The sequence below is a fragment of the Lissotriton helveticus genome, chromosome 6, assembly GCF_964261635.1.
Source record: "Lissotriton helveticus chromosome 6, aLisHel1.1, whole genome shotgun sequence".
Lineage (NCBI taxonomy): Eukaryota > Metazoa > Chordata > Amphibia > Caudata > Salamandridae > Lissotriton > Lissotriton helveticus.
Window position 1 is genome coordinate 33,051,560 of NC_136067.1, and position 25,809 is coordinate 33,077,368.

The window sequence follows — 25,809 nt, forward strand, 5'->3', positions numbered from 1 at the left end:
GATGCAATACTGGTTGTGGCCAGTAACCCAGCAAGAGGGCAGTCATGAGCAAAGTCCTAACCAACCATGGCCAGCTTGATGTACAGAGTGTTTCAAACCTGGTTGAGAGGTAAATAATCTTACTACTGACTGGTCCACGACACCCAGTCCAGAAACAACTCCTTTCTTATTTCTCAATCAATGATTGTGCTAGTGGCCCATAACTTAATCCTAAAACAATCATGGCCACGCTCTGATCTGTCTTTTGCTTTCCATGGGTCTGGCACAACCAGCCCACAAACCTTTGCACCTTAATATCTCCCATTACATCTCTGGCTGATGAGGGGTGATACCCCGAAACCGGTCCTAGGATGCTTGATTCCAGTCCAGGGAAGACCTGGCCTGGCAGTTCGGGCTGGACTGTTCCCATGAGGCACAGGTTCAAGACTGATTTGCATATGGCTGGGTCAAAACTGGGGTGGCAGAGTGGGCTAAAGAACGGTGATGGATTAAACCCAGATCTGTGACTGGGGGTGAGTGTTTGATTTGCTCAAACGCTCCGTTCATCATCCCCTTTGGTATCGCTTTGTTTGCCCTAAGTTGGCTGGGTATGCTCAGACGTGAGTCCCTTGTTCACCTGGCCACTGGATTCAAGCAAGCCTGCCTGATGAAGGTTGTTACCCAGAAACCGGTCCTCGGAAGCATGTTTCCGGTTCAGGGAAGGCTTGGCTTGGCAGTTCGGGCTGGACTGTTCCCATGAGGCACAGGGTCAGACTGATTTGCATATGGACATGTCTGAACTGGGGTGGTGTGGTGAGCAAAAAAACGATGGATTTAGGCCCAGATCTCTGTACTGGGGTGAATGTATGACATTGTTCTGCATTCTGTCCATCAATTGTTATTTTTGCATTTGTCACCCCTAGTGGGATGGGTATGCTCAGACCTGAGTCCCAGGCTCTCCACACCACTGGAGTCAAGTTATCCTGGCTGAAGACGACTGATAGCCAGGGACCGGTCCTAGGATGCTTGATTCCGGTCCAGGAAAGACATGGCTTGGCAGTTCGGGCTGGACTGTTCCCATGAGGCACAGGGTCAAGGCTGATTTGCATATGGCCATGTCTGAACTGGGGTGGCAGAGTGGGCTAAAGAATGATGGATTAAACCCAGATCTTGATTGGGGGGAATGTTTGACAATGTTCAGCATTTTGTCCATCATTTGTTTTCGCAGCAGCATACATGACAAGCCACCTCTTTAGCACAATAATAACCATCAAATTCAAGGGTCATGCTTCACTGCGGACAGTGATGATAGGCGGGTATCAGACAATTGAACCATGTCCTGTCTCAAGGCACTCTCACATTTTTTGAGGAGCTGCAGAAGAATTCCATCGCCCAAGGAGTCAACAGTGGAAATATCTACTCCTGCGCCGCTGCCTTCCCTGTAGACTGGGGCCACCGCCATGGGTCATCCAGCCGTCCCTTCTGACCCTTCACTGCTGGGGACCATTGAAAGGGTAATGTCAGACTTTACAATCTGCTTATACGGCATCTCTATACTCCCAACCCCAGCTATTGAGACTCTGAGCCCGATGGAAGGAACGGCTTAACATAGACTACGCTGAGGACTGGGCGGAGCTAATGAGGACCAGGGGCTAGGGAGCCAAGCATAAAGTACTGCCTCTTTAAGGCGCTCCAAGGTCAGTTTTGGACGGTATACAGACATAATATTGAATCCAAAATATAGAATAGCACAAATATCGAAGTCAAAATATAGAATGGACAAAATATCGAATGGACAGAATATAGTGGCGAAAAATATCGAATTTATGGTAAGTAATGTAATATCGATTTTTTAAATATACAAGTTAAAATATCGAAGTATATAACATAGGTATTAAAATATATTGAATTTTTAATAATATCGAATTTTTTAAGTGTTTTTTTATGTTATGTTTTTTAATTTTGGCATAATTTAATTCTGTAGCGGGTTGTGGGTTTATAGGGGAATAGGGTAGAAAGTAATTTAATTGTAATTTATTAGATATGTTATTTTATTTATTGGTATTTATTTTGAATTAATTGTTAATTAATTATTCATTTGTAATTAATTAATATTTAATTGGTAATTAATTTTTAATTGGCCATTAATGTTTATTAATTGATTAATTGATAATTATGGAAATTGTATTAATTTATTTTCCGTAGCGGGTTGTGGGTGTATAGGGGAATAGGGTCGGAAGTAATTTAATTGTAATTAGTTAAATATGTTAATTTATTTATTGATATTCATTTAGAATTAATTTTGGATATTCTATATTTGTGTATTCTATATTTTGTCATTGATCCGTTTTGGACAGCAGTGAAACTGAAAAAACCTGGTTTGCTTCGTTACTCTACTAGTTGGCTCGGTGGTGACCGCCGTGTGATGAGTGACCCTGAGCATGAGCTTACTAAGGGACTGCCCTGATAATCACACTTTGTGGGCCCCACCCTAAGTGGATCCATTGCTAGCCTTATGCCACAGCTGCACCACATGATAGTACTCCACGACACCGCTGATGTCCATACCTTGACCAATCACGAAGGCCGCTTACTGGCCACAGCGTTGACTGCGGCCAAGCTATGCATTCTGTGCCACTGGCAGTCTGGCGCGTCCCACATAGGGCCGCACACAAGGAATGGGTTGTCAATATTTACAAGACCGGCTCCTATGAAAAAATTATCTACAAACTGCAAGATGAAGTTGAAACCTGCCTCCAAGTCTGGGCTCCATTTCTGAATGATAATAATCAGGACACTCCTTCGTGCCCCATGTCTCAGGCCCCGCGACACACATCATCACCCCCACACAAGTGATCTCCATGCGTGAGAATTGCACCCCCACAACCTTACTTAATCTGCACTCTACATGATTGCACTCACCATCCAAGTGAATGTTTACAGTGGCGGCCGACAAAGATTAGGAGTGGTGGGGTGGATACAGGAGGTGCGAGGCACACAGCAGGTGGGTTGCGATTCTCAAATAGCGATTTTTAAGAAATCGCTATTTGAGAATCGCAAATGGGTATGTATGTACAAAATCGCATTTTTTCAGCAATTTCTTAAATTCCTTAATTGCGATTAGAAAATTGCGAATCGCAGTTAAGGAATACTTTCCCATTCATTTCTATGGGCCAGGAGGCCCATAGGAATGAATGGGAAATTATTCTCAATTCGCGATTTGCAATTTGATAATCGTAAATTGAGAATAATTTCAAGGGTGCAGGGGTGTCCAGAGGACACCCTGTTGCACCCCTGAAATATGCATGGGTGCACATGTGGCGCACATATATGCCCTAAGGGCATGTATGTGCGTCACATGGCACTTTGAAAAATGAAAAAATTTGCATTTTCCAAGGAATTCGCAACATACCACCAACTAGAAGTTGGTGGTAATTTGCGATTCCTTATGGACATTTTGCAAATTTTTTTTGCTTCATACATTGCATTTCCTTAAATGCAATTGCAAAATAAGTATCGCAAATTTTGTGATTCCTTATTTTGCACCAGATTTTGCTTAATACATACCATGTAGCAAATTCGCATTCGCAAAGGCCGAAATTGCGAATGTTGGCCTTTGCGAGTGCGAATTTGCTTGATACATATGGCCCATGCTCACTTTAAAGTGCATCAATCACTCCTCCTCCCCCTCCCATGGCCCGGCCCCGCCCCTCCCTGCACACGCTGGCTCAGCCAGCAGCTAGAAAATAAAACCATTAAAAAATATCATTTTTCAGCCGCTGGCTCTGAGCCAGTAGGGCAACCCTCCTCGACTATTGCCGGGGAGCCGCGCTGGATGTATGCCCTGGTGTGGACACAGGCTGGAACGGCATCTGCCATTTGAGGGAGCTTATCGTGGGTACCCCCCATCACGGGTGCACCCCTACATTCCCTAGAAGTGTTCTGTAGCAGGGTGCTTACCCCTCAAAGGAAAGGCGGAGGCAGGTTGAGGGTAAACCCTTATTTTAATATGCGCGTTGTAAGAGCGCTGGGAGCCACAACCGCACTCTCCGCGGGCTCCGCACTCTCTGTTCAACATGGCGGTTACGCTCTACGTCGTCGCGTCACAGCGCAACGACTAGAGCGCAACACTACATGTGCCGCCAAACGATATCGAAAGGGTACTCAATGTCTCCCTACCGACGCAGTAGAGGGTCTTAAATGCCCCCTCGGCCCCCGTCGCTTCCCCCTGCCACACTTTTCTTCCATCCCCCTCCCCCCGCCACCCACATGGTTGCCCAGTAGCTTCATTTGGCTCTAGGCCTCTGCTGTTCAACACATTATGGAGGGCGCCCTTGATGTGGTCTCAGAGGTTACGTGTTGGTTTTCTTCCGGGTTGTTGTTCTCAGAAACTGTGGACTGGAGATGACGCGGCGAGTAGCAGGCTATTCTGGAACCCATAAGGATTAGTGGTGAATTAGTATAGTGAAATACGAAAGCAATTTGAGTGGTGGATATTAGTCAGTTACTTGTATTGAGAAGCATAGCAGAGGGGAAAAAAGTTTCCATTTATATTGCGCTTGGTACCCCTGATGGGGTATTGAAGCACTTTCTTGGCGAGTATCATGCTACTCCGGAACCCATAAGGATTAGTGGTGAATTCGTATAGTGAATATTGAAAGTAATTTGAGTGGTGGGTATTAATCAGTTACTTGGATTGAGAAGGATAGCTGAGGGATAGAATGATACTAGCTGTGTCAATACTGATACCTACGGGGACCAATGGGAGACAATGATATTAGCTGTGTCAACACTGCCATCTACTGGGACCAATGGGAGACAATGATACTAGCTGTGTCAACACTGCCAACTACAGGGACCAATGGGAGACAATGATACTAGCTGTGTCAACACTGCCACCTACGGGGCCAATGGGAGACAATGATACTAGCTGTGTCAACACTGCCACCCACAGGGAGCAATGGAGACAATGATACTAGCTGTGTCAACACTGCCACCTACTGGGACCAATGGGAGACAATGATACCAGCTGTGTCAACACTGCCACCCACAGGGACCAATGTAAGACAATGATACTAGCTGTGTCAACACTGCCACCTACGGGGCCAATGGGAGACAATTATACTAGCTGTGTCAACACTGGCACCTACGGGGCCAATGGGAGACAATGATACTAGCTGTGTTAACACTGCCACTTACGGGGCCAATGGGAGACAATGATACTAGCTGTGTCAACACTGCCACCCACAGGGACCAATGGGAGACAATGATACTAGCTGTGTCAACAATGCCACCCACAGGGACCAATGGGAGACAATGATACTAGCTGTGTCAACAATGCCACCTACGGGGCCAATAGGAGGCAATGATACTAGCTGTGTCAACACTGCCACCTACGGGGACCAATGGGAAACAATGATACTAGCTGTGTCAACACTGCCACCTACGGGTCCAATGGGAGACAATGATACTAGCTGTGTCAACACTGCCACCCACAGCGACCAATGGAAGACAATGATACTAGCTGTGTCAACACTGCCACCTACTGGGCCAATGGAGACAATGATACTAGCTGTGTCAACACTGCCACCCACAGGGACCAATGGGAGACAATGATACTAGCTGTGTCAACACTGCCATCTACAGGGACCAATGAAAGACAATGATACTAGCTGTGTCAACACTGCCACGCACAGGGACCAATGGAAGACAATGATCCTAGCTGTGTCAAAACTGCCACCTACGGGGACCAATGGGAGACAATGATACTAGCTGTGTCATCACTGCCACCCACGGGGCCAATGGGAGACAATGATACTAGCTGTGTCAGCACTGCCATCTACTGGGACCAATGGAAGACAATGATACTAGCTGTGTCAACACTGCCACCCACAGGGACCAATGGAGACAATGATACTAGCTGTGTCAACACTGCCACCCACAGGGACCAATGGGAGACAATGATACTAGCTGTGTCAACACTGCCATCTACAGGGACCAATGAAAGACAATGATACTAGCTGTGTTAACACTGCCACCCACAGGGACCAATGGAAGACAATGATCCTAGCTGTGTCAAAACTGCCACCTACGGGGACCAATGGGAGACAATGATACTAGCTGTGTCATCACTGCCACCCACGGGGCCAATGGGAGACAATGATACTAGCTGTGTCAGCACTGCAATCTACTGGGACCAATGGAAGACAATGATACTAGCTGTGTCAACACTGCCACCTACGGGGACCAATGGGAGACAATGATACTAGCTGTGTCAACGCTGCCACCTACGGGGACCAAAGGAAGACAATGATACTAGCTGTGTCAACACTGCCACCTACGGGCCCAATGGGAGACAATGATACTAGCTGTGTCAACACTACCATCTACAGGGACCAATGGGAGACAATGATACTAGCTGTGTCAACACTGCCACCTACGGGGCCAATGGGAGACAATGATACTAACTGTGTCAACACTGCCACCTACGGGACCAATGGGAGAAAATTACACTAGCTGTGTCAACACTGCCACCCACAGGCACCAATGGGAGACAATGATACTAGCTGTGTCAACACTGCCATCTACAGGGACCAATGGGAGACAATGATACTAGCTGTGTCAACACTGCCACCCACAGGGACCAATGGGAGAAAATGATACTAGCTGTGCCAACACTGCCACCTACGGGGCCAATGGGAGACAATGATACTAGCTGTGTCAACACTGCCATCTACAGGGACCAATGGGAGACAATGATACTAGCTGTGTCAACACTGCCACCTACAGGGACCAATGGGAGACAATGATACTAAGTGTGTCAACACAGCCATCTACAGGGACCAATGGGAGACAATGATGCTAGCTGTGTCAACACTGCCACCTACAGGGACCAATGGAAGACAATGATACTAGCTGTGTCAACACTGCCACCTACAGGGACCAATGGAAGACAATGATACTAGCTGTGTCAACACTGCCATCTACAGGGACCAATGGAAGACAATGATGCTAGCTGTGTCAACACTGCCACCTACAGGGACCAATGGGAGACAATGATACCAGCTGTGTCAACACTGCCATCTACAGGGACCAATGGGAGACAATGATACTAACTGTGTCAACACTGCCACCTACGGGGCCAATGGGAGACAATGATACTAGCTGTGTCAACACTGCCACCCACAGGGACCAATGTAAGACAATGATACTAGCTGTGTCAACACTGCCATCTACAGGGACCAATGGGAGACAATGATACTAGCTGGGTCAACACTGCCACCTACAGGGGACCAACGGAAGACAATGATACCAGCTGTGTCAGCACAGCCACCTCCGGGGCCAATGGGAGACAATGATACTAGCTGTGTCAGCACTGCCATCTACAGGGGCCAATGGGAGACAATGATACTAGCTGTGTCAGCACAGCCACCTCCCGGGCCAATGGGAGACAATGATACTAGCTGTATCAACACTGCCACCTACGGGGCCAATGGGAGAGAATGATACTAGCTGTGTCAACAGTGCCACCTACAGGGACCAATGGGTGACAATGATACTAGCTGTGTCAACAGTGCCACCTACAGGGACCAATGGGTGACAATGATACTAGCTATGTCAACATTGCCACCTACAGGGACCAATCGGAGACAATGATACTAGCTGTGTCAACACTGCCACCTACAGGGACCAATGGGAGACAATGATTCTAGCTGTGTCAACACTGCCACCTACAGGGACCAATGGGAGACAATGATACTAGCTGTGTCAACACTGCCACCCACAGGGACCAATGGGAGACAATGATACTAGCTGTGTCAACACTGCCACCCACAGGGACCAATGGAAGACAATGATACTAGCTGTGTCAACACTGCCACCCACAGGGACCAATGGGAGACAATGATACTAGCTGTGTCAACACTGCCATCTACAGGGACCAATGGGAGACAATGATCCTAGCTGTGTCAACACTGCCACCCAGAGGGACCAATGGGAGACAATGATACTAGCTGTGTCAACACTGCCACCCACAGGGACCAATGGAAGACAATGATACTAGCTGTTTCAACACTGCCACCCACAGGGACCAATGGGAGACAATGATACTAGCTGTGTCAACACTGCCATCTACAGGGACCAATGCGAGACAATGATACTAACTCTGTCAACACTGCCACCTACAGGGACCAATAGGAAACAATGATACTAGCTCTTTCAACACTGCCACCTACAGGGACCAATGGGAGACAATGATACTAGCTGTGTCAACACTGCCACCCACAGGGACCAATGGGAGACAATGATACTAGCTGTGTCAACACTGCCACCTACGGGGCCAATGGGAGACAATGATACTAGCTGTGTCAACACTGCCACCTACAGGGACCAATGGGAGACAATGATACTAGCTCTGTCAACACTGCCACCTACAGGGACCAATAGGAGACAATGATACTAGCTCTTTCAACACTGTCACCTACAGGGACCAATGGGAGACAATGATACTAGCTGTGTCAACACTGCCACCTACGGGGCCAATGGGAGACAATGATACTAGCTGTGTCAACACTGCCATCTACAGGGACCAATGGGAGACAATGATACTAGCTGTGTCAACACTGCCATCTACAGGGACCAATGGGAGACAATGATACTAGCTGTGTCAACACTGCCACCTACAGGGGCCAATGGGAGACAATGATACTAGCTGTGTCAACACTGCCACCCACAGGGACCAATGGGAGGCAATGATACCAGCTGTGTCAACACTGTCACCTATTGTAATTGCATTTCTATAGCGCTTACTGCCCCTGACGAGAGGTCAAACAGTTTTTTGGGGGGAGTAGCACGCTACTCCGGAAACCAAAAGGATTAGTGGTGAATTAGTATAGTGAAATATGAAAGTAATTTGAGTGGTGGATATTAGTCAGTTATTTATATTGAGAAGGATAACGGAGGGATAGAAGAAATTAAAAAAGGTTTGCATTTATATACCGCTTGTTGAAGCACTATCTTGGCGAGTAGCACGCTACTCTGGAACCCATAAGGATTACTGGTGAATTTATATGGTGAATAATGAAAGTAATTTGAATGGTGGGTATTAACCCCTTGGATGCGTGCAAAATTTTCCCGCAGTGTGTGAAAATTTCACGTGTGCACAATTAGGATGGCTCCCGGCCGTCCGACGCACACACCACCCATAGCGTCAGACGGACAGGAGCCGTCCGACGCACACACCACCCGTAGCGTCGGACAGACAGGAGCCGTCCGACGCATCCAAAGGGTTAATCAGTTATTTGGATTGAGAAGGATAGCGGAGGGATAGAATGATACTAGCTGTGTCAACACTGCCACCTACGGGGACCAATGGGAGACAATGATACTAGCTGTGTCAACACTGCCACCTACTGAGTGAAATAGGAAAAAAAGGATAGCAACCTTGTCAACACATCCATCTAGTGAAAAGCTTTACTTATTTTATCTGCTGTGGGCTGTGTGAACACTGCCACCTAGTGGGAAAAATAGGAGAAAGTAATATTATCTCTGCCATCACTTCCACCAAGAAGACCAATGGAAGAAAATTAGAACAGCTGTGCAACATCTGCCACCTACAGGGACCACCAAGCATATCAGTAATTGCCTGTCTGCCACTCTTCATGGCAGTGGGCCAGCCATGAAAAGGGTAGGGGAGAGGCAACGAAGACGCCCTAATAGGGCCCCCTGCTGCTCCTGGGCCTGCGGGGGGGCACAAGTAGTGCCCCCTGGCTTGCACCCCCTGTTCCTCCATGATGTGGCATGTATGCCAGCCCATGCAGGAAGGTGCATTCGACTCTCTGAGGCGGGCGGTCTGTTTGTCAGGCTCTTCGATCAGCCTGACAGACCACCGCCTCAGACCGCCACAGCACCACCCACCAGACCAGGCGGAAGACCCTATATTGCATGGGAGATAAAGACAGCTGTTTTGCTTGAAACATATTTTATGCAGGACAATTTTCTTAGCATTAAATGCGAGCTATGGGGAACATCGTTTACAACGAAACTTTTACCCCGCACTACCATTACAACGAGGAATTACAACGAAAGTCGTTACAATGACTTTCTCTGGAGGGCGCTGTTGGATAGGAAATAGTTTAATTTTCTATCCAACACCTTCCCTGCTATCCACGGGGACTGGAGTTGGAATCGAAAATTCAACTTTTCCACTATCCAGCGCCCCCCAACGCAAGTCGTTGTAAGGACTTGCCTTGTAATCCCCGCGTTGTAAAGGCATCCGTGGTAAAAGCATGCGTTGAAACGACATACATCCCAAGCTTATGCTTTAAAAGTCACAATGTTCATACAGAAGTTTATTCCAGAGTGTCCTGCTGTCCTGCAGAGCCGCACACAGGAAGCAGCCAGCCCTTCCCCTGGGGTGGTTGAAACCCTGCACTGACTGGTGGAGCAGCTGACAGACGGACGGATGGAACGGATTACACAGACATTAGGCCTTCATTTTAAATTGAGTGCACCAGTTGCGGCCAGCATGTGCAGGCTCGTCGGCGGCCAGTGTGGAAGGAAGCCGAGTCACATGGGGACAGTCACGGTCAGGATATTTTAGGCTCGTGACACATCCTTCCTCGAAGCACTACTGAAGTACTATGTGTGCCCTGGGACAGTCCCAAAGACCTCCAGCTGTCACATGTCAGACAGAAGCAACTCGTCAGGTCTAGTTCTCTGTTAGTATTCTGGGATTCATAGTTTTCTTATAAAGTTTGCAGTGCTTAATTTGAGCCAGTGGTTTCCGGTGCTCGGAACCGGCACTAATTGTTAGTTTGGGTTGGTGCGGTCTTCTAGGTGAAAGTTAAGATCTACGAGGAAGATGAAAGTGCTGGTGTTGATGGCAAGGATTTCGATGCAGTCCGTGATGCAGCTGGCGAGATTGGTGTGGTCCTGATGGTCTGTACACAAGGGTTCCGAGCAGGAAAAGTTGGCTGTGATGTGACCTTGAATGTGAGGTGTGTGGAGTCCTGATGGTCTGTACACAAGGGTTCCGAGCAGGAAAAGTTGGCTGTGATGTGACCTTGAATGTGAGGTGTGTGGAGTCCTGATGGTCTGTACACAAGGGTTCCGAGCAGGAAAAGTTGGCTGTGATGTGACCTTGCATGAGAGGTGTTCCATGTAGCTAACAGGTGTGTCCGTGTAGGTGGTGCAGCTGATGGTATCTTTGAATATGATGGTGACTCCACCTCTGGGCTTGTGCTGATGCTTTTGCCCGGCACTCTTGTAGCTGGCTATGGTTGTAGCGATGTCCGCTGCCCAGGTGGGGATTAGCCATTTTCCGTGAGAAAGAGCAGGTCAGGAGCTTGATAGTGCAGTAGGTCCCATATCTCCATCTCATGTTTGGTGAGCGAGTGGGTGTTGAGGAGTATGCATCCAAGTGTGGTGTTTGGCGTGTGTGAGTGTAAGTTGGGTGGCTTGTGTGCGTGAGTGTGAGTGAGTGAGTCAGGTGCTGGGTGCTGGTATTGCAGGAGTGGTGGGTATATGGTGTGGGAGAGTGCATGAGAACGTGCAAGAAGTGCACATGAACGCTCCTTCTATGTTGTGTGGTGTGTTGTGGCAGCAGTGCGGTAAGCAGTGGCCGGGGTTAAGAGCACAGAAGAGCGCAGCTGGGTAGGATGAGAACCAGGTTTCCTAGTGCTGGACACGGTCCAGCCGCAGCTTGGCTTCCTTTTGTCGTGCAGTGACGCACTCGCTCTGAACCTCCGCTGCACATCCACGCTCCAGCCACATTGAATAGGCTCTGAGAGGAGGGAGGAGCAAACACAGGGAATTGTGGGTGGGAAACCAGTGATGTCACTTCCTGTGCAGATGGGTGATGGGAAATCCAATGACGTTACTTACTGTGCAGGTGTGCAATGGGAAATGGCTGTGAGGTTTCAGGTTTTTTTCGGCTAAGTGAACTGTAACAGGAGCAGCCAACTTCAGCTCATGCTGACCATGCGGTCAAGCTGTGCTAATTTTTGACAAGTAAAAAACTTGGTTTCATACTTGGCATTTGAGCCGGATGAATTTCTGATTAGCTTGCTCAGCGGCTAGGTTTTCATATTTGTATCAATTTAAAGGTAATTTGAAACTTGGCTAGTCTCATGCACAGGTGTAATGCCTTTGTTTCAGTTTCATTACTTGACTATCTTTGGAGACCTGTGATCATAAAACATATACATTTGTATCTTGAACCTGATTGTGCAGCTTATGTCCAGTCGCTTGAGCCTACAATTCATAAAAACATAGCTTTCATAAATACATAGCTGCCTAGGTTCCAGATTCCTATGTGTGACATGTTCTTAATTTCAGTGTAATTATGAGTGACATTCAACGACGAGTGATAACATCATGGCACTAAACATAAGGATTAAGCATAGCCTTCAATTAGGAAGGAGAAAACTTTTGCTACTTTGTCCTCCTCTTTTGACAGAGTGGACAGATGTGGTTTATGGTTTAAACTGCAGTCTTGGGGGATTGACAGCACACACTGTGATTTGTTACAGAATTTTATATAAACAATGGGATGCAAATTCAGCCATCACCCGTAAAGGTCTTCCTACGAAGAGCAGTGCAGCCACACCTTGAAACAGGGCTGCACTGTTGCCCCCTTTTATTTTCATATCAGACTTCCTGGACCAGGCGATGGGTTAGCGCTGCAAACCTGGGAGTGAAAAGCTGGGACAATTTACCCCCAGATTCATCAAGAACACATTTTGCTATTCATTAATAGCGAAAAATAACGATTCACTATTAAGGAATAGCAAAATTCTATGCATCAAGAAATCACTAAGAAAATAGCGATTTCTAATAATTCCTTAATTGCGACTCGCAAATTGCGAATCGCAATAAAGGAATATCTCCCCATTCATTCCTATGGGCCTAGATGCGTCACTTTGTAAATATGGTGCAACAAGGCACATTTTATATGCTGCTGGTGTGTCACAAAATGTGACGCATCCGCGGCGTAAAAGTGACGCACAGCCTCATAAATGAAGCCCCTGGTTTTGCAGGAAAATGTATACTACAATCTTAGAACATGGGACTACCTACCTGGGTTTCACCATTTACAACAGAGCAACTTGGGGACTTTTATTTTTCCAGTTTTAAAAGCAGAAGTAGATAAATAGCTTTTGGCACTGAAAGATATTCAAATAAATATGGCTGAAGAGCAATCAGCCCCTCAGCCGATGCATCACACACAAGCGCGCTCCTGGTCAGCGTCAAGGGCCTATAGTTCTCCCGTTAAACATAATGTAATATTTATTTGTGTAGTTCAGGGCCATATGTATCAAGGTACCAATTTGCGATTCTGTAATATCGATTTTTAGGAAATCGCTATTTCAGAATCGCCAATTGGGATGTATCAAGAAAATCGCAAATTTTTAGCGATTTCTTGATATTCCTTAATTGCGAAATCACAAATTACAGATTCTGAATTAAGAAATACTTTCCCATTAATTTCTATGGGCCAGGAGGCCCATAGGAAGGAATGGGAATTTTTTCTCAATTTGCGATTTGCAATTTGCTAATCGCAAATTGAGAATAATTTCAAGGGTGCAGGGGTGTCCAAAGGACACCCTGTTGCACCCCTGAAATAAGCATCGGTGAACATGTGGTGCACATACATGCCCTTAGGCATGTATGTGCGTCACATAGCAATTTGAAAAATGCAAAAAAGGGCATTTTTCAAGAAATTCGCAACTTACCACCAACTAGAAGTTGGTGGTAATTTGCGATTCCTTAGGGACAATTTGCAATTTTTTTTAGCTTCATACATTGCATTTAAGGAATCGCAAAATTTGCGAGTGCGAATTTGGATGATACATATGGCCCTCAGACGTTTATAATGAAACCATACATCCTCCAACCCGCCGTGCAGATTGCGTCTTGAGCTGGGTTGATTGTTGTTACATTTTCTTCATAAACACATAATAATTCGGTTATTTTTTGTGAATGTGCTGGCACCAAACAAGATACACTAAAACCAGTACTTTACAATAAAGTATTTTTATCACACCATGTTTTTGTTTTTCTTGTTCTTAAACTAATAACCTGATAGTCAGTGTGTGTCAATAACTGTCTCGTGTAGCCACGCCCAATCAGACAACGCCGGCACGCAGATCATTTGTAAAGAAAACCTTTAACAAAACAGTCTTACGAAAGTGACTTGGGGCCATATTATCAAGAAAGGGCGATACATTATCGGCAGGAAACTGCCGCTAAAGCGGCGATAATGGGCTTGATAATATGTTCTTGTGAATTCTCATAGAAGCCCAGGTTAACACCAGAACCTGGGTTGTTTCCTGCCGCTAAAGCGGCGATAATGTATCGCCCTTTCTTGATAATATGGCCTTTAAAGAGCTCGATGGAATATAAATTCTCCTAGTACTCCCGAGACTCCTCCATGAAGAGGTGACAGCATTATCTTGATTTCAACTCATCCTCCACCATGAAAAGTTGAATATTTGCGCTGCAGACTATTTCATATTTCAATTTATCATTTTGAAGGTTCCTGGAAGGGATCACGGCCAAAATCCAGACAAAGTCTTGTTCATCAATCACATATAGATCATTTGTATCTGTCCTATCTTTGCGAAGAAAAATGCGTCAAACAATCTACATTAACCCCTTCACTGCGGCGGCTATTTCGCCGCAGCGCTAAGGGGGGGGGGGCGCGCGGCGCTCCCGTGCTTGTGACGGAACTGCTCCGTCACGAGCCTCGGGTGAGCTGTGCTTGTGACGAAACGGTTCCGTCACGGCCCCGCCCGCCCAATAGAACGCTCAGCGCAGGCGCGGAATTCGTGCCACTAAGGCACGGGGAGCGGGCCGTGACGGAACCGTTCCGTCACCAGCACAGCTCACCCGAGGCTTGTGACGGAACGGTTCCGTCACGAGCACGCAAGAGGTTAAAACTGAAATCAGGATAACTTCTGAGACCACCTCTCTACTTTTATCTGCATCAGGTACATCAGCCTTTTTATACTTTTAAGACAAATGAAACTGCACTTATTAATGGATGACAGCATTTTATTTATTAAATAATGGTTTCTCTAAATCAGGGGTCTCCAAACTTTTCTTTAATAAGAGCTACTTGGGTGCCCAGCCAACGGTACCCGGTGAATCCCCATCCCAGCTTTCCTCTCCGGGTGGTGGTCGCACCCAGGGGACCTCCGTCCCTGAGCCTGCATTGTGTTTGCGGGCCGGAGAATTCCCGTAGAAGGCTGCAGGGCGCCAGTCGCCAGGAGGACGCGCTGTGCTCAGCCGCCCCGGTGCCGCTGGGGGCGCGCCTTTTGTGCAGGCTTAGACCCTGTTTTTAGTGTCGCCATTAGATATTTATTAGACAGCGACAGCAGCGCTTTGGAAGAATCATCATTTCCATCAATAAATGAATTGCTATGCCCTTAACCCCTTCTCCGCTCATGACGAGCTCAGCTCGTCATGAGTTGCGACGCTCAGCTCGTCATGTAAAGCTTTTTTTTTAAAAACCGCTAGCGGCGATGCGGTTAAATCATGCATCCATGGATGCGTAAGATAAAAGGATCTGCTTTGCAGTAATAATACTCACAATAGCAAGAAAAGAGTCAGCAGCTGTACCTACTCTCAGGAAAATCCTTACATCTCAAGACATCATTAGTGTGAGAAGTTGGCCAGATGTGCAGTGCTCACTATTCTAGTGATCACTATATATCAGTCCGAACAACCCTTATTGATGATTGGTTGTAAGTCAACCTTATAGACCAGCTATCCTAGTAGCATGGATACGAGCAGTCTAAGGCTAAGACTCTAGAGGGCGTGTTAAGCCAGCTGTTTTACCATCACATTACCCCTTGAACACCCAGTGAAAGGACACCACACAAGTGTTATGAAAATAAACAATGTATTTATTAGAATCACAACAACCCTGTACTCTTTATGAGGACAGGGTGCTAGGCACACAACAAAACTCTTACGAAAATACTTAAGTTAGCACGTTATACACAAATGCCCGAGGGGCACGAAAAACCATATACTCTAAAAGTGGAATGCGAAATTACTAGCAGGTAAGTACAGTACTAATAGGCTTTGGAATCGCTAGGACTTGACTAGGGAATCGTTAGATTACTTCTAGGAGGCCTAGGGGACTCGGGTGCAGAGTGTGCACTCTCACGCGGGATGCGGGACAAAGTCTATGGAAGCTAGTAAAGTTAAAGTTAGTGTTCACGGGCGAACCCGACCTGGTAGGGAGAAAACGACAGTGGATCCTGACCCTTGGATAGTGAGGCTATGCTGGGGCACCGAAGTGCCGAAGTTACCTAGCCCAGGGGCTGCAGCTGCATAGGTCTCAAAAGACGTCGGGAATCCTCGTTGCCGGACCAGGAGCCTGGAAGAAAGGAGTTGCTGGCAGGCGACCAGTGAAGATTGTTCGAGTGATCCAAGCCTGGATCGAAGAGGGATGACACCTGAAAGCAGAGGGGACCAAGTTCGTGACTACTAGCCAGTAGTCAGTGGGCACCAGGAGGGCACCGGATGGTAGTCACCTCGACTAGGTGAGTGGGCGACGCTGTGCTCTGCAGATCTCACGGACCAGGAGGCGTTGTCGGCGACCAGGATGGAGAGGCGAGCTGTCCCACGATGGATGAAGCTGTCGGCGTCGAAGAACCCAGGATTGGGCCACAAGCCTTGGCTAATTCAAGCCCACGCGGTGGACTCAAAATGGCGTCTTGAGTGGACCAGGAGGGTCCGGGGTGCTCCTCTTCTGGAAGGGAGCAAGGGCCAGTCTGGAGCAACCAGACCAGCAGCAGAAATGTCGTCGGGCGTCGTTCAGAAGGCCACAAGCCAGCGGGCTAGTAGCCAAACAACGCGGTGAGCAGCAAAAAGCAGAAGGGCCCCACGCAGATCGTGGAGATGCTGGGAGGCTGCACTTCGGTGCTGGAGCTGCTCAGGGTCGGGGCTTCTCGGACCCCAAAGCACCCACCAGGAGATGACTCGGCGGGCTTGCTGTGCAGAAGTCGTGCAGTCTTGGCAATAGTCGGTCCCTTGAGGTCTCGTCGCACTCACGGTTCTCAGCTTGGCTGTAGAGGTGAGTAGAGGTCGGAGGTGCCAGGGAAGCCGGGTCTTGTCGAGCTGGGCAGTCGGATTCCGGAGGAAGGACTTACAGCAGACCGCAGTGTTCTTGCGATGGTGCCTGCGGATGCAGGGTGACTACTCCTTAGCCACAAGGGAGAATCTTGAAGAAGAAATCTTGATGTCCTTTCGCAGAAAGTCGTGTCTTGATTCCAAAGATGATCTGATTTGGAAGGGGGCCAGTCTCTACCTTTATCTGGGAAAAGGGGGCTGGCAAGCGACTAGGTCCTGCCCTATGGGTGGGACCAGGAGGGGGATGGTTACACCCACTTCCTTGGCGGGCTTTTCCCCAGCACAGGGTCTGGAGTGTCCCTGGAACTGGTTCAAGCCAGCCTATGCACAGTGAGCACCGGGGTGCCACGTGCAGTCACCTTCCTCTGAAGCCCTGCCTACCTACAATACACAAAATCCGGTCTGGGACGGTGCTGGCACCGCCCCTGGCAGGAAACCCTTTGTCCTTATCTCCTGCTCTGGGAGGACTCCCAGCAGCAGGAGGGCAGACTTGTGTCTCGGTGGCAGCATCCATTTTGTGGAGCTGAGGCTCTGTTTGACTTTAACCGGGGTTACAGGCTACATGCATGTCGTGTCCCTCTAGAAGGGTGGAATGCTAACCCCGTCGCCAGAATTGGCGAGGGATTAGTATTCCAATTCGTATGACACCTTACTCGACATGTTTTGATAAAGCGATACCAGAGTTGGCATATAACCGCGAGGATTATAATGCACTTAAGAGTATATGGTATGCGATATCATGGAAACGGCTAAGGGATGGATCCCGAAAGCCGCAGACAGGCTCAGCTCATGCCAGAGCACCATCTCACACGATTCCAAGCACTCTGCCTCCAGGATTGTTAAGGCCTGCCATAGGAGTGACTGATAGGAGATCTGTGTGTCCATTTTAGGGTTAGATATAGGTATACTATATCTAAAGCAAAGGGTGAGTACACCACCTTGCCCCAGCTGTCGTGCAGCCAGTTGTGTCAGTTTAGTTAGTCAGTCCAGGGGTGGCACAATACATGCTTCAGCCCCTGGGAGACTTCTGGGTGCACCTCAGCCCTGGGTACAGGGACTTGGAGAGGGCCCAGTGCCAATTCAGTACCTGAGTACAATTTGGATAGTGAGAACAGCTAGGCTGTGGGTCTGATTAGCAGGCCCACAGCCAGGGAAAGTCGTAAACCAGTGCAGCAAAAAGCAAAAATCTGGGTGATCATAGGATTGCAGACCCTACTCTCCTACAATTAGTGAGAAATCTTTTTTAGATGGACAACTATTTTTGACTAGTACACGAGATCAGTATATCATCTGATTCCGAGCAGCTGTGCGGTATGCCACTGGTCCAATCACCCTGAGGAAGGTTCAACACCGAAACGCGTTGGTGATAATTGTTGTCAGAAACCAGTGTTCTAGCCCCTATTTCTTCTATATTTTGTATTGATACTCCCTTTTTTCCCCTTTTTTTGTATTAATGTGGGAATTGTTTCACTTCTGTTTTGCATTTAATAGGCAGGTGATTAGGACCTGTTTCTTTTAGTGGCCATGTTCTTATATAGGATACATTCACTATTGAATAGAAGGAGACCAGTTTTTATACATTGATACTTGAGTATGCCTTTGCATACATAACGTTTTTAGATATTGTTATGATTATCAATTGTTAACCATATGAAAAAATATTTTTGATAAAAGTAAAATATAATAATAAAATAAAAAAAAGATTTATTTTTTGATAATAAACATGTGTGGTTTATGATTAATTGAACATGTAATTGTGACACAACTGCAGCACATAGATATAAGCAGCACCCCTGCCCAGTGCTAATTCTCTTTTTCCCAATAGCCTTACTGGGTTCTACTCATCACCACCACCGACATCAGATCCTGGTGGACCACTCAGCCTTTCATCCATCTGAGGTCGATAAAATGAGTACCATTGAGTTGGGTAACATCAAACATCTGTTTTTCAGCGCCAAGATACACGTAGTGGTGAACGTGCGCTGTACAAATACACATGTTATGTTATGTTATCAGATGTCATGACCTGTCGACGTGGACCTACTCAGCCCACGCTGCAAAGCCTCAAGACAACACACCTTCCACCTGGTGCGGACCTGTATTCAGCCCCACGCCGGGGCCTTCTGCCGGAAGAGCCCCAGTTGTCCCCCGGCCACCAGTGACCACCTCCGTCCCCTGCCCCTCCACAGCTGCACCACATTGCGCAAGGTGGCACCCAGCGCCCCTTATTGTTGCCACCTCCTCCCAGGCCTGCTTTCTTCATCATTTCCCTCAGCCTCTGGGTGCTGTGGATGGATGTATGACATTACAACGCATTCTTTTACATCGCATGCTTTTACAACGCGGTTTTTACAACGCATACCATTACAACGCATAGTGCTTTTAGGCGCTGGATAGTAGGGAAGGTGTTGGATAGTACATTAAACATATTCCCTATCCTAGAGCACCCCCCAGCGCAATGCGTTGTAATGGTTTGCGTTGTAAAAGTTGCGTTGTAAAGGCATTGCATGGTAAAAATTGCGTTGTAAAGGTTGTTTACCGCTGTGGATACATCCTGGCGGTGGAATGGGCAGTTATCAAAGGTTCAGCTCTTCTAGACTATCCTTAGAGGGAGGGGCCGCTCTATCTATGACGACAACTCCCACCTGCTGCTTCTTGGCAAACCCAGACAAGCTATCAGCCTCTTCTCTTGCTGGCCATGCACTCACAGACCTGGTGAAAAATGTGCCCTCATCAATGTGCAAACACAACAGTTGATGGACAGAATGCAGAACATTGTCATACATTCACCCCAGTACAGAGATCTGGGCCTAAATCCATCGGACATGGCCATATGCAAATCAGCCTTGACCCTGTGCCTCATGGGAACAGTCCAGCCCGAACTGCCAAGCCATGTATTTCCTGGACGGGAATCAAGCTTCCAAGGACCGGTTTCTGGCTATCAGCCGTCTTCAGCCAGGATAGCTTGACTCCAGTGTGCCATTCCAAGTAATTAAAACTTGCCTCAACTTGCTCCACCATGGGCACAGGCTCCCAGAATGTGCCAGCATGGCTCCAGTCTTATCAAAGACCTGAAGAGGGCAACCCTCCCCATGGGTCTTACTGACCCGGCTCGTCTTGCTTCGTCTGAGCGAGGAATGCTTTGGGAGCATCTAAAATCCAGCAACAGAAGTATCTTGGGGTAAAAGTGAGTGTGGCGCGGTGGTGGAGACCGTTCGCTTTGAGTCTCCGCCGCATGAGTACCGCCTTCCCACCGGTATGGTGTACCACCAAGGCCCTCATCGAGATGGACACAGTAAAGGGAAACAACCTTTACAACGCAACTTTTACAACGCACTACCATTACAACGAAACTTTTACAATGCAACATCCATTACAACGCATGCCATTACAACGCAACCATTACAACGCATGACACTACAACGCATACCACTACAACGCATGTCATTACAACGCATACCATTACAACGCATACCATTACCATCCAACACTTACCCTACTGTTGCACCCCCTGGAGTTAGAATAGTAATTTTTACCCCTACACTATCCAACTCTTACCCTACTGTTGCACCCCCTGGAGTTAGAATAGCAATTTTTACCCCTACACTATCCAATACTTACCCTATTGTTGCACCTCCTGGAGTTAGAATAGTAATTTTTACCCCTACACTATCCAACACTTACCCTACTGTTGCACCCCCTGGAGTTAGAATTGTAATGTTTACCCCTACACTATCCAACACTTACCCTACTGTTGCACCCCCTGGAGTTAGAATAGTAATTTTTACCCCTCCACTATCCAACACTTACCCTACATGCAATGTAATGGAATGCGTTGCAATGGATGTTGCGTTGTAAAAAATGTGTTGTAACGTCATACAACCCACAGTAAATATATATGGAGCCCAGAGCCTATCCCTGGTGGTCCCAAGAGTGGACTGGAGTCTGTCGCTCTGGCTACCCTGTACCTGCCATCAGGCACTCTGCTCTCCACCCTCTCCAGAGGCAGGGCGGCCGCAGTCACATTTCTGAAACAAACAGATTCTCTTCTATCCACTTTCAAAGTTTGGAGTTAGGCAATCCGAGAAACTAGACAAGATATTGGAGCAAGTATCAAAAGTCATCACCCTTGCACTCTGTCTGATCACTTCCCAATGAGATGCTCATAAAACATGATCAGAATTGATAAGCTCCGTGCATCAAAGGGAAGCAGAATTATGACTGACTACCCTTTCACAAGACTGCCTGACTGCTCTCTCACAAGGGTGTGTGTCTGTCATCTCACAAGGGTGTGTGACTGTCATCTCACAAGTGTGTGTGACTGTCATCTCACAAGGGTGTGTGACTGTCATCTCACAAGGGTGTGTGACTGTCATCTCACAAGTGTGTGTGACTGTCATCTCACATGGGTGTGTGACTGTCATCTCACAAGGGTATCTGACTGTCATCTCACAAGGGTATGTGACCCTCATCTCACAAGGGTGTGTGACTGCATTTTACAAGGGTGTGTGACTGTCCTCTCACAAGGGTGTGTGACTGTCATCTCACAAGGGCGTGTGACTGTCATATCACAAGGGTGTGTGACTGCTCTCTCACAAGGGTGTGTGCCTGTCATCTCACAAGGGTGTGTGACTGCCCTCTCACAAGGGTGTGTGACTGTCATCTCACAAGGGTGTGTGCCTGTCATCTCACAAGGGTGTGTGACTACCCTCTCACAAGGGTGTGTGACTGCTCTCTCACAAGGGTGTGTGACTGCCCTCTCACAAGGGTGTGTGACTGTCATCTCACAAGGGCGTGTGACTGTCATATCACAAGGGTGTGTGACTGCTCTCTCACAAGGGTGTGTGCCTGTCATCTCACAAGGGTGTGTGACTGCCCTCTCACAAGGGTGTGTGACTGTCATCTCACAAGGGTGTGTGACTGCTCTCTCACAAGGGTGTGTGACTGCCCTCTCACAAGGGTGTGTGACTGCTCTCTCACAAGGGTGTGTGCCTGTCATCTCACACGGGTGTGTGACTGTCATCTCACAAGGGTGTGTGCCTGTCATCTCACACGGGTGTGTGACTGCCCTCTCACAAGGGTTTGTGACTGCTCTCTCACAAGGGAGTGTGACTGCCCTCCCACAAGGGTGTTTGACTGCCCTCTCACAAAGGTGCGTGACTGCTCTCTCACAAGGGAGTGTGACTGCCCTCTCACAAGGGTGTGTGGCTGCTGTTGCACAAGGGAGTGTGACTGCCCTCTCACAAGGGTGTGTGGCTGCTGTTGCACAAGGGTGTGTGACTTCTCTCGCAAGGGTGTGTGACTGTCCTCTCACAAGGGTGTGTGACTGCTGTTGCACAAGGGTGTGTGACTGCCCTCTCACAAGGGTATGTGACTGCCCTCTCACAAGGAAGTGTGACTGCCCTCTCACAAGGGAGTGTGACTGCCCTCTCACAAGGGTGTGTGACTGCTGTTGCACAAGGGTGTGTGACTGCCCTCTCACAAGGGTGTGTGACTGCTGTTGCACAAGGGTGTGTGACTGCCCTCTCACAAGGGTATGTGACTGCCCTCTCACAAGGAAGTGTGACTGCCCTCTCACAAGGGTGTGTGGCTGTCATCTCACAAGGGTGTGTGACTGCCCTCTCACGGGGGGGTTGTGACTGCTGTTGCACAAGGGTATGTGACTATACTCTCATAAGGGTGTGTGACTGCTGTTGCACAAGGGTGTGTGACTGCCCTCTCACAAGGGTGTGTGCCTGATCTCTCACAAGGGTGTGTGACTGCCCTCTCATAAGGGTCTGTGACGGCTCTCTCACAAGGGTGTGTGACTGCCCTCTCACAAGGGTGTGTGACTGCTGTTGCACAAGGGTGTGTGACTGCCCTCTCACAAGGGTTTGTGACTGCTGTTGCACAAGGGTATGTGACTGCCCTCTCACAAGGAAGTGTGACTGCCCTCTCACAAGGGAGTGTGACTGCCCTCTCACAAGGGTGTGTGACTGCTGTTGCACAAGGGTGTGTGACTGTCATCTCACAAGGGTGTGTGGTTGTCATCTCACAAGGGCGTGTGACTGCTGTTGCACAAGGGTTTGTGACTGCTCTCTCACAAGGGTGTGTGACTGCCCTCTCACAAGGATGTGTGACTGTCATCTCACAAGGGTGTGTGACTGCCCTCTCACAAGGGTGTGTGCCTACCCTCTCACAAGAGTGTGTGACGGCCCTCTCACAAGGGTGTGTGGCTGCTGCTGCACAAGGGTGTGTGACTGCCCTCTCACAAGGGTGTGTGACTGCCCTCTCACAAGGGTGTGTGACTGCCCTCTCACAAGGGTGTGTGGCTGCTGCTGCACAAGGGTGTGTGACTGCTCTCTCACAAGAGTGTGTGACTGCCCTCTCACAAGGGTGTGACTGCCCTCTCACAAGGGTGTGTGACTGCACCCTCACAGGGGTGGGACTGCCCTCTCACAAGGGTGTGTGACTGCTGTTGCACAAGGGTGTGTGACTGCCCTCTCACAAGGGTGTGTGACTGCCCTCTCACAAGAGTGCCTGACTGCTCTCGCACAAGAGTGCCTGAATGCTCTCTCACAAGGGTGTGTGATTGTCATCTCACAAGGGTGTGTGACTGCGCTCTCACAAGGGTGTGTGACTGCGCTCTCACACGGGTGTGTGACTGCGCTCTCACAAGGGTGTGTGGCTGCCCTCTCACAAGGGTGTGTGACTGCCCTCTCACAAGGAAGTGTGACTGCCCTCTCACAAGGGTTTGTGACTGATCTCTCACAAGGGTTTGTGACTGATCTCTCACAAGGGTGTGTGACTGCTCTCTCACAAAGGTGTGTGACTGCTCTCTCACAAGGGTGTGTGACTGCCCTCTCACAAGGGTGTGACTGCCCTCTCACAAGTGTTTGTGACTGATCTCTCACAAGGGTGTGTGACTTCTCTCTCACAAAGGTGTGTGACTGCTCTCTCACAAGGGTGTGTGACTGCCCTCTCACAAGGGTGTGTGACTGCTGTTGCACAAGGGTGTGCGACTGCCCTCTCACAAGGGTTTGTGTGACTGCTGTTGCACAAGGGAGTGTGACTGCCCTCTCACAAGGGTGCGTGGCTGCTGTTGCACAAGGGTGTGTGAGTGCCCTCTCACAAGGGTGTGTGACTGCTGTTGCACAAGGGTGTGTGACTGCCCTCTCACAAGGGTATTTGACTGCCCTCTCACAAGGAAGTGCGACTGCCCTCTCACAAGGGAGTGTGACTGCCCTCTCACAAGGGTGTGTGACTGCTGTTGCACAAGGGTGTGTGACTGCCCTCTCACAAGGGTATGTGACTGCCCTCTCACAAGGAAGTGTGACTGCCCTCTCACAAGGGAGTGTGACTGCTCTCTCACAAGGGTGTGTGGCTGTGATCTCACAAGAGTGTGTGACTGCTGCTGCACAAGGGTGTGTGACTGCCCTCGCACAGGGGTGTGTGACTGCTGTTGCACAAGGGTGTGTGACTGTACTCTCATAAGGGTGTGTGACTGCTGTTGCACAAGGGTGTGTCACTGCCCTCTCACAAGGGTGTGTGCCTGATCTCTCACAAGGGTTTGTGACTGCCCTCTCATAAGGGTCTGTGACAGCTCTCTCACAAGGGTGTGTGACTGCCCTCTCACAAGGGTGTGTGACTGCTGTTGCACAAGGGTGTGTGACTGCCCTCTCACAAGTGTGTGTGACTGCTGTTGCACAAGGGTGTGTGACTGCTGTTGCACAAGGGTGTGTGACTGCCCACTCACAAGGGTGTGTGACTGCCCTCTCACAAGGGTATGTGACTGCCCTCTCACAAGGAAGTGTGACTGCCCTCTCACAAGGGAGTGTGACTGCCCTCTCACAAGGGTGTGTGACTGCTGTTGCACAAGGGTGTGTGACTGTCATCTCACAAGGGTGTGTGTTGTCATCTCACAAGGGCGTTTGACTGCTCTCTCACAAGGGTGTGTGACTGCCCTCTCACAAGGGTGTGTGGTTGTTGTTGGACCCGGCCTCGTGGTGTGGTTCGCGCCTGTCCCGCCACACCCTGTGAGCGTAGGCCTGCACCCTGAGCCCCCTGCGCAGCATCCCCGTGAGAGTAGCCTGCACCCCGAAGCCTGGTCGTCTCACCCCCGACAAGCCCGAACCCCCGTAACCTACGACCAGGTTCGCATGTCCCCGTCCCGCTCCCGGCTCCGAGCGCCTAACCTTGCATGCCCCACAAGGCCCGGCAGCAATTTTCCCTTCCCGAGATCCCTGCCTCCCTGGGCCTAGCGTGACCCCGGTCCCAACGAAACCCAGACTCCAAAGGCGCGCCAGTCCCGGCTGGGGGGTAAAGCGCTCCCCGAGTGTGATAAGCCAGGCAGTTTCGATGGCACCCCCGGCCTCCCCTGAGAGACTGGTATCTGTCACACCTTTGGCCCTCCCCTGTGGCCAGTTTCGATCGCACCTTTGGCCTCCCTGAGTGCTGGCTCCAGACCCGCTGGGCGTCTGGGAATTTCCGGACCCATCTTTCAAAGGATCAAAGAGCCAACCGCCGGACCTCGCCAACGACCAGCCCCCAGGGCTTGAGACCTCCGCCTGCGAGGGTCCGGACATCAAAGGGCCACTGGACTATATCTGGGCCCGCCCGACAACTAGCGGGCAGTTGTATCTTGGACCTGAAGCCCTGCTGATCTGATCGCGGCTGACCCTAAGAAGAACTCATCTTGAATCACTGAGC